We start from the raw sequence: 9,485 nt of genomic DNA on the forward strand, positions 1-9,485 counted from the left end.
TTTCTTTCTTTCTTCTCTGACCCCACACAACCACCCCAGGAGCACCCAGAGACTGGTTATCATGGTAGTTAAGAGGATGGGCTCTGGAGGCAGGCAGCCTGGACTAACATCCTTGTTCTCCCATTTATGAGCTGTGTGACTGTGGGCAAGTTACTTAACCTCTCTGTGCCTCCATCCCCTCATCCGTAAAACGGAGATAATAAATAACTCCCTCATCAAAAAGTTGTGAAAATTTAATAGCATGAATGTATTAAAAGATAAGTGGAGGCATATGTAAAATTTTCAAGTGTTTATTTGAGCAAACATCAACTCCAGTTGGGCATCGCCAAACTGAAAGTGGTTAGGGGCACTCCACCACCGACAAGAGCTAGGGGAAGGCCTTTTATAGGGCAGACGTGGAAGTCAAGTAAGGGAATTATTTGATAGGCTAGAGCTTAGGTGCTTGCCTTATTTGGAAAAGGCTACTTGGCAGTTTGTGATTGGTGGCTTTTAAATTTCGTTTTTTTCGGATATCATTGCATTCATAATTGAGTCTGGCTTAGGTTTTGGTTTCCTTGTGCAGGGTCCCAAGACATTAGAGTGACCAAAGTCTAGTGGTGTCCTCATTTAATTACTTTGACGAATCTACAGCACATCGATGAGAGAGCACACACTTATGTAGAGGCACACGGACCGTCCCCAGGTTTTACTTCATTTAAGCCACCCAACAACCCCAAAAGAGATGTACCCTTCTTCCCCCTTTTACAGATGAGAGAACTGGGAGGTAAGGACATCAAATAAGGTTCCCAGTCTCACCCCACCGGCAGGTGGCAAAGCAAGGATTCAAACAGAAGACCAGATCCTTCCAAAACCTGGTCTTAGTCACTACGTTGCTCTGACGAGCCTAATTGTTACCTCTTATTACTGTGCAGTTGAGACATCAGGAGGACAGGCTGGAAATCCCAAAATGCTCCATACCTTTTTCTGCCTTCCTCTTCCGCATCCCCCACCCCCAATTCTTGCCTTTGATCGACATTCATAATATGGTTGTTATAAACTGAGTGTTTGATGTTGTCGAAGATCTCCACTCCAATCAAATTTAGGTTCAGTGTGATAGTTAGACTTAATTAGAGTCAAATTCCTCTTTTATTTTGGTTTTATCTTAATCACCCCTTTTATCCACTGGTCCAGAAGCCTGTAATTTCCCGTATAGGTCCTCAGAGATGCTGTATTATACATTCAGGACCAGGAAACAAACAGAGTTTGTTGTCCCACGCGTCAACTGCCAGAAAACTTTTCACTCGGAAGTAGTTGAGCCGAGACGGCATAGGGAAAAAAAAGGGGGGGGGGTCATTTCTCCAAAAGACTGTATTCCAAATACAATAGCAGAATATGGTGCTTTCCTCGCAAACCTCTCTACTTAAAAGAGTGTGTGTGTGCAGATCCAAACACGAGAAGCGTTTCAGAAACCAGTGACGAGATGGGAAGTGCCCAGCAGCAGGACACGTGGTGTGTAGGACCATCTTGGTTCCCTAGACACCAAGAAGTAAGACGCAAACCACAGAATTTTAGAGCTTAAAGGATTCACAAAGACCATCTAATCCAATTCTTTGCAAACTCTGTTTAAGTGCAGATTCTTTTGTTCAAAGGAAATCCTACCCTGGAGATTTATATAAAAGCTGAGGTGCTCTTATTGAAACAGGGAGGAGAGGTCTAGAGCCTGACCCCCTCGGCTCCCAGCCTCCCATCCCCAGCAGCCCCCCTGAGGCCTCCTGGGAATCCCTGGAGTTTCCCAGGATTTGTGCCCCCGAATTTGAAGATCGTGATTCTAATCCAAACTCCTCCTTTCGCCAACGGAGGAAATAAGCCCAGAGATGCTACTGGACTTGCCTGAGGTTACACAGCAAGTCCGTATGGTCTTATCTTCCTTCAACAATTTTTCCATGACACCCTGAGTCCTCCAATGAACTGCCTTTTGTTTCTCCTAACCATGTGTGTTTGTATTTGTGCGTTTGTACCCGTGCCCAGAGTTCCCAAGAAAACCTAACCAACAAGTCCCTGCTCTCACGTTAAAGCTTGGAGTCTGCAGTTTGGACACAGTGTCTTGGTTGCCCAAGAGAGCTGGAAGCACATTGCAAAGAGGCATAGCGTTATAAACGCTGATCCGTAGGCTACCAGGGACACTGCATTTCACAGCCTAAATTAGGTCGAGTTTCTGCTTTGGGGGGGGTGGGGGGGATACTACAAAGCGGGTAGTTCTCAGCCAGAACACCTGAGAGCCAGCATGCAAGTCAGGCCCCCAGCCTCGGAGCTACAGACACCTGGCTGGGCCACTAAACCTCTTCGTCTCTCTCCATCCATAAGGGAGGGGAAGGAGAAAGCCTCCCCATGGCTCATTGCATCCGAAGATGCTAGAAGCTAAGCAAGTTCATATTAGAAGTAAAACAAGGAAATGATGGCTTTGAAAGACAAAGTAGAATGGCCCCACGTCGTTCCTACAGGCCGGCTGTGGCCTTCATCGAGTTGCACGGCATAGGCTGGAGGAAGTGGTAGAGAAGGGGGTTTCTCACTGATGTGCTCCCTCAAGGAAAACAGCTCTCAAGGGGCTTACTCAGTGCTTCCCTCGCATTACTTCATGTGACCCCCAGTAGCCCAGTGGGTAGGTACTCTTGTTTGCATTCAACCTAGTTAAGCTATTAGCTAGCCAGTTAAGTTATTCAAGGTGACACAGCTAGAAAACGAAGGACCTAGAATTTGAATCCCAAAACCACCTAGCTGCAGAGCCTGTGTTCTTAATCCCTGCCCCATCCTGCCCCTGCTCTTTGCCCTGCAGAGGGGAAAAAGAGAGAATGACGGGGTTTCCACAAGTGCAGGACTCGGCCAGCCCAGGAGGGAGGCGGCAGAGACAGGCACCGGGGCTGGATGGCGAGTTTCCTCTCCAGCTTGCAGGAACGAGAATTCCCAGCAAACGCAGGGCACTTCCAGCAAAGCTCCCAGAGGCAAGAATTCTCAGCTTGTTTACTGAGTCCCCTGGAAAGGAGGGGGGGGGGCGGGCGGGGCCTGGGGGGGGCGGTGAGCTGGGCACAAAAACAGGATAAAGGTAAACTTTCTGCATGTGAGAACCATTCCCCCCCTCCAAGGAGCCGTGTCACACTGTATGTCACCGTCATCAAAGGGGCTGTGCGTAAACCTGAAAAACCAAACGGACCTGTCTGTAGGTGTTACTTATATCACAAGGCTACAGGTGCCTTTATTTCCACCGCACGCTGGGGCTGGGAGCGCCTTGCCTTGAAAGCCTCCTCTTTGGACCTAGTCACCCACCGCTGTCCTCACGTAAGCACCTTTTCTTTGCTCTTTTCGATGAATTGTAAGGGGCGTCAGGGCTTAGAGCCCAGGGCTGGGGCCTGGGTCTGTTCAGCTGGTCTCCAGCTCCGGATCGCCGCCCCCCCCCCCCCCCCACCGCCAGTTCCATCAGTCACAATGCCTCCTGGGAGCTGTTTGACAGGGACTTAAGTGCTTGCCTGAGAGAGTCATTTTTGCCTCCGGGGGCTGCGTAGCCACCCCCTCCTCAGCTAAACCAAGGGCGACTCGCAAAGAATACGTAGAGCCACTCAATTCTCTACTCAGTTCCTAAAACTGTCCTTAGGAAGGGGAGCTAGATTTTGCACCCCAAAAATAGTCCGCTTCAAGGAAAGCCCACCGGCCCCCTGGCTGAACTCCTCCTGCCGTTGGCTCATGGCTCCCCCTGGATACAGAGAAGACAGATGCCTTGTTACAGTCGGGGGCATTTTTCAGGAATTTGTCTGCACGTAATAGCTTAAAAGAAACCCTTTTTTGCCCTCTCACCCCACCTCAGTTTAGATGGCTTCCAGAAAAGCAGTGGTTAGGGTTTTTCCGCTGCGTTCTCAGACCTTTCCAAGACTCTGCAGTGTGCGGGGTTGGTGTGCGTTTGCCCCCTGCTGGCCGCCACCGGTAGCCCACATGCCCCCGTCTCCACCTGAAGCTGGGGACCCACCTTCGGGTGGACTAAAAATTTTACAAACTGGAAAGGATGTCAGAGGTCATCAAGTACAACCTCTTCATTTTACAGATGAGGAAGCTGGGGCCCAGAAAGGTAAAGTGATTTAGGGAGACAGCTTCGTGTTTTAGTCTAAAGACCCAGGGAGAGGGGTCGTTGGCTCCTGTAAGTGAAGGCTTAATTCTTTGTCCTCATGTGGTCTCTGAGGATGTGTTTCATGACTCAAGGCGTTTTAGGCAGGCACTTTCACAGTTTGGTCGTCTGTTTTTTCTCAGAAGTCACCAGAGTCGGAGGCTTTTTGATACACTGACGACAGTTGATTCTCCCCTGCTCTGGCACAGGCGTCGATCGAGGTGTTACGTCCAGACTCTTGCATATGTGATCTGATTTTATTAAATCCTCAGGACATCCTGAGGATGGCGTGTTAAAATCCCATTTTAAAAGATGAGGCATTTTAAAGATGAGCTCAGAAAAGAGCATGGGTTTTTACAGACCGTACCTTGTATGAAACAAAAATAAAGAATTCTGACAGGCTGAGTAGTAAGACACCTAAGTGTCCCATGTCCCTTGTCCTTGTGGGTGGCAGAGGTAGGATTTAACCCCTCAAGGATTTCACCCAAAGCCGATGAGCTTTGCATCGGAACCCCCAGTAAACCATGTGGCTTACCTTCTGTGGGGCTTTGCCACACCTTTGGAGAAACAACTAAGGACAAACGAACTAGCAAGCTCCCTAAACAAGCTAGAGGAAAAGGAGGAGTCACTTGGCAAGACATGAGCAAGTCCATTCTCATAGCTGCTCTGCTTTCTCTCAGAAGAACAAATATTCAAGCACCCCAATTCTTTAACTGCAAGCGTCAAAATAATCTACCGAGATCTCCCCCCTTCATGTCCCTCCTTAGGGAGGTCCAAAGTGTGGGAAATTGGCCCTGTTTTGCCCCCAGGGCTCCGGACCCGGTGGACGCTTAGGTGTCGCTGAGGCTTTGGAGGAGGAAAAACTTCTTCTTCCCAATAGGACTGCCTAGATGGGGGGGATCAGGGAAGGCCCTTCTTGGCCCCCCATTCCATGGTTTCCACCCTCATGGCCTGGTTCTGCCTGGTGATGTTTTGGTGCATAAACAGCCAATGTGTAGATGCTTAATTGGGTAGATTTTTGGTCACATGCCCAGAGTGAAGTTGATGATCTCTGCCAGGGTCAGGAAGGAATTTTCCTCCTCTGGCAAACTGGCCAAGCCTGGGTGGTTTGCTCCTTCCCCTCTCTGGAAGGCTGAGCAGAGGTGCCTGGTTGATCAGGCCATGGGCACCACACCTGTGATTGCTGCCTCGGACTCGTGTCGGGGCAAGAAGCCCACAGGCCTGTCCCTCTGACTGTGCGGACCCCCCTGTGCACACCTGGTGAGTGAGCCGACTCTCAGAGGGGTTTGAAGCTGGTGGAGGCGTCGGGGACCCGAGCTTCTCTTCTATCACTTTCTCATTCCAACAGGTCCCTACGGCCAGCCTTTCTCACGCGTGGAAGGGAACCCACCTGATTCCCTTCCCTTGTGTGGACTGTGCTTGAGCCTTTCCTACTTACTAGGCAGCTACAGTGGTGGCTGGGGGAAACAGATTCCAACAGCTGTGGCAGTGTGGATGGGCAGTGAGTGAGGGTTCGAAGCGCTTAAGGGACCGGGCTAGCCCAGGCAAAGAATGACCAGAGCCCACTGCTGAAGGTAGTGGACATGGGAGGGAAGGGAGAAGAGGAAATCGGGGGGCCTTTGCAGAGCTAAAAGTTTAATCTCCATTCGTAGTGGTTGGATTTGTCTCCAATTCAGTGAGCTTGCTTGGCCACAAGCAGACATATATGCGTGTGTGCGTGCTCGTGTTTGGATGTGCCGGTCCATTCAGGCGGATGCCTGGAGAAGATCATGGAGCCGGGGCACATCTCAGAGTCCCCCCATCAGCGTGCTCATTTAGTAAATGAAGAGCGGAGGCACAAAAGGCAGAATCATGACTCCCAGTCAGTGCTCTTTCCATGATGACAAACCAGCCAGCCCCTCAAAACACAAAAACATGTGCCTAGGACGCAGGCCTAGGACCCTCCCTGGATCTCCTTTCCTGTCCTGCTGCTGATTCTAGGTCTATATAACCCAGTGTTTCTCAACCATTGTTTCATTGTCGCTCCCAACTAAGGAGGCTTTTTAGATAATTTTGTCATAGTCATTACCCCCCCATCAATGTACTTACTGCATATCATTTATGTACTGTGGCCCTTAAGAGGGTCATGAGACATAATAATGTCTAAGATTTTTTTTGACCCCCAAGAACCAATTTTCCCCTCTAACGTCAATGTCACCCCCATTGGGAACGCACAGTCAAACTTCAAGCCTGGGCCTACATATTGCTGGACCTCAATGTACTGGCCGAGAAATGGGGCCCCAAACAGCTGGTTCTTTCCCCCCACCCTCACCCTGTTCCACCTACATTAAAGAACTCTTAAGAGCTAAAATGTTCAATTATTGCAAGGACTTTCAAGGGCCTAGGAAGCTAAGCTACTGAATACAAAGCAGCCATTATTCCTGAACTCTCACACCTAGCACATGCTGGCTAAGTGGCCAAGGTCTTTTGTGGAAAGCCCAGAGTTAATAATACGCTCTCCAACTCTAATAGCAGAAAATAAAAAATAAATCTGCTTTTATAAAAGACATTTTTTTTTCAAGAAGCAAGAAATAATTACAGAAAAAAAAAATAGCCCTTGGTACACCTTTAAGAAAACTCAATGGATATAATTCGTCATAGAAGAGATTACCAAAGGAAATCAGATCCGGTGCTGTGTACAGCAAGTAAGTAGGTTGCTGTAAAGAGGAAAAGAAATCCTTAAAAGAGGTAAATATCCTATTGATCCGAAATATTCCTAATGTTTGATAATCAAATTCAATTTACCAAATGACTTTTGAGAGCTATAGGTCAGGTGTAAGTGAGGAAGTGCTCACTCCTGCTATTGTGTTTTTTACCTGGAGGATTTCTAATTGATGGGGAAGACCTGGGGACAGTTCTATTTTCTTCCATTTGGACTACACCCCTCCTTTCTCCAAACACCCCCATGAAGGTCATGTCAGAGGTGGGCCATCTTCTTCCTCAGTTTTCTGAGACTTTACCTTTAGCCCTCACTTATGGGAGCTTCTCTGAGGTCAAATACACAATGCAGAAGGGGGGCTTTGGGCTCCAGGGGCCCTCCCCTCCCTCATAACCTCCCACCCCCATCCCTCTTCATCCTACCTCCTGCTCAGGATATAAAACCAGCCAATCCGTGGGAAAATCAGAGTCCAAACTCAGGCAGCCTTGACCTCTGTTTGATATGGCTCCCAGGGGGAGATCCATGAACATGATAATCCAGCGGGCAGGTTAACCCTCTCTGGGAACCAGAAAGGAGGCTTCCCAGTGGATCTGGTGACTCTCCAAAGACAGCCCAGAAAGGGTGCCAGAGTCTGAGAATTTGAACTCGGTTATTTCTCTATAACTGGAGGGCGGTTCTTATGCACATTTGATGAAGATAATGATGGTAGATTTGCAAGCACCCCCAAAGAACTGGTCTTTGATTCTAGAATCACAGAACCCCTGCCCTTCTCAGTATTGGGGTTCCATCTGATATGTAAGTGTGTTAGGGATATGTCTGTAGGCAGATGTGACTGTGAGTGTTTCTAGAAAAGGAAGCAGATGATCCAAAATTCGGAAAACTTAAGAACTCGCTACAACATAATGTTGACACCCATTGACTGTATGACCCTGAGCGGGTTACGCAAATTCCCTGGGCCTTACTTGTCTCAACTATACAATGATGGGGTAAAGGGAAAGATTGGACTAACTCTGGACTTTCCAACACATGGCGCTCACACCACTCATGATAGAGGAAATAGATCTGGTCAGGGGTAGGCAAACTTTTATTTCAGGGGCCAAGTAGTTAGTATCTTAGGATATATAGGCCCAAAGGCAAAATGGATTATAGTAGGTGGGTATTTATATAACCGTTTACTATGTAACTATTTACAAATGTAAAATCATTTTCAGTTGTGGACCATTCAAACATAGGTGGTGGGCTGGATTGGGCCTGTAAGTTGTAGTTTGCTAACCTCTGATTTAGGTGATGCATGGACCAACAGTTTTTATTTAAATGCTGTCTTTATTTTTCTGCATGTTAAAAGGAGACAGAATTTCCACCTATAATGGTGATATAAAGTTTTCCTTTTAAATAAATGTAGTTGTTTTAAAACAAAAAGAAAGTTGATTTTTTTTTTTTTTTTTTTTTTTTAGCGTGTTAAGTAAATTATCGGGATGGTAGGCAAATGACTAAAGTTTGCAAAACACTGAACTAGATGATTATTAAGCCCCCGGCCATCTGAAAATTCTATATGCTTAATATCCCAAGATCCAGAATCCAGTCTTTGGTCTGACATTTAACCTACCAGCTGTGTGACCTTGAGCTGCGGGGTCCCCTTTGCAAAATGGGGGTAGAAGCTCCCTATCTCATCAACATTATTGTGATAATCAGAAAAGAGAAGTTGGGCAAACAGATTTTTCTAATTTAGCAAACATGAATTCATTTTTTTTTTTCTGAATTGTGGGAATATGGGAAGTAGCAAACTTGAAAGATGAAACCAGCATGGGCAGGAATGCACATGAATGAGGGCCCCGAGCCCATTCCGTTTTGCCCTCTTTCTAGCCTCAACCAGACACCTTCTCCCAAATCTTCCTCCTCGCCAGTGTATGCAGGGAGGAGAGCCCTGTGATTAGAAACGTGACTTCTTAAGTGGATAAACCTGAGTTGTTATCCAAACTCCACCATCTGCCAACCAGGTGGTTTGGGGTATACGACCTAAAATCTTAAGCATCCATCCTCATCACTAAAACAGAACCTGTCTCAGAGTTTGCTCCGAGGAGACCATGAATAATGAATATAAAGTGAAGTGCTCAGCACAGAACCCAAAGTGTAGTAGGTATATGTTCCAATTATCACAGGTCCTCACTCTCTGAACCCAAACCATGGGACTAGATGTGCTGCAGAATTCAGAACTCCTCAGGTATTAGGAAGGTTATACGGTATATATATACTGCAGGATACAGAATCCTTTTCTCTGGGTATTCCTTCTAAGAATCATATGTATTGTATGTATCACATGAATATCCATCAAGTAGAATAAATAAAACTATAATTATAATTATAAAACTACAGAGCATAGTTATAATGTATATATGTATAATACATTGCTTATATACATATACGTGTGTATATATATATGTGTGTGTCTATATATATATGCATGTTTAGTACATGGTTTATATGCCTGAGTATAGATGTATGGATGTAATATATACATAACGGTATATAAAACTATATAACAATAATTTAGGATGGTTTTCATTTTATTTTGTTTTGTGTTTTGCTGGGAAATAAGTTTGCAAACACACACACATACTTTCAACTTCAGAGCTTGTGGATTTCAGAATGTGGGTAAGG

The sequence above is a fragment of the Halichoerus grypus genome, chromosome 11, assembly GCF_964656455.1.
Source record: "Halichoerus grypus chromosome 11, mHalGry1.hap1.1, whole genome shotgun sequence".
Lineage (NCBI taxonomy): Eukaryota > Metazoa > Chordata > Mammalia > Carnivora > Phocidae > Halichoerus > Halichoerus grypus.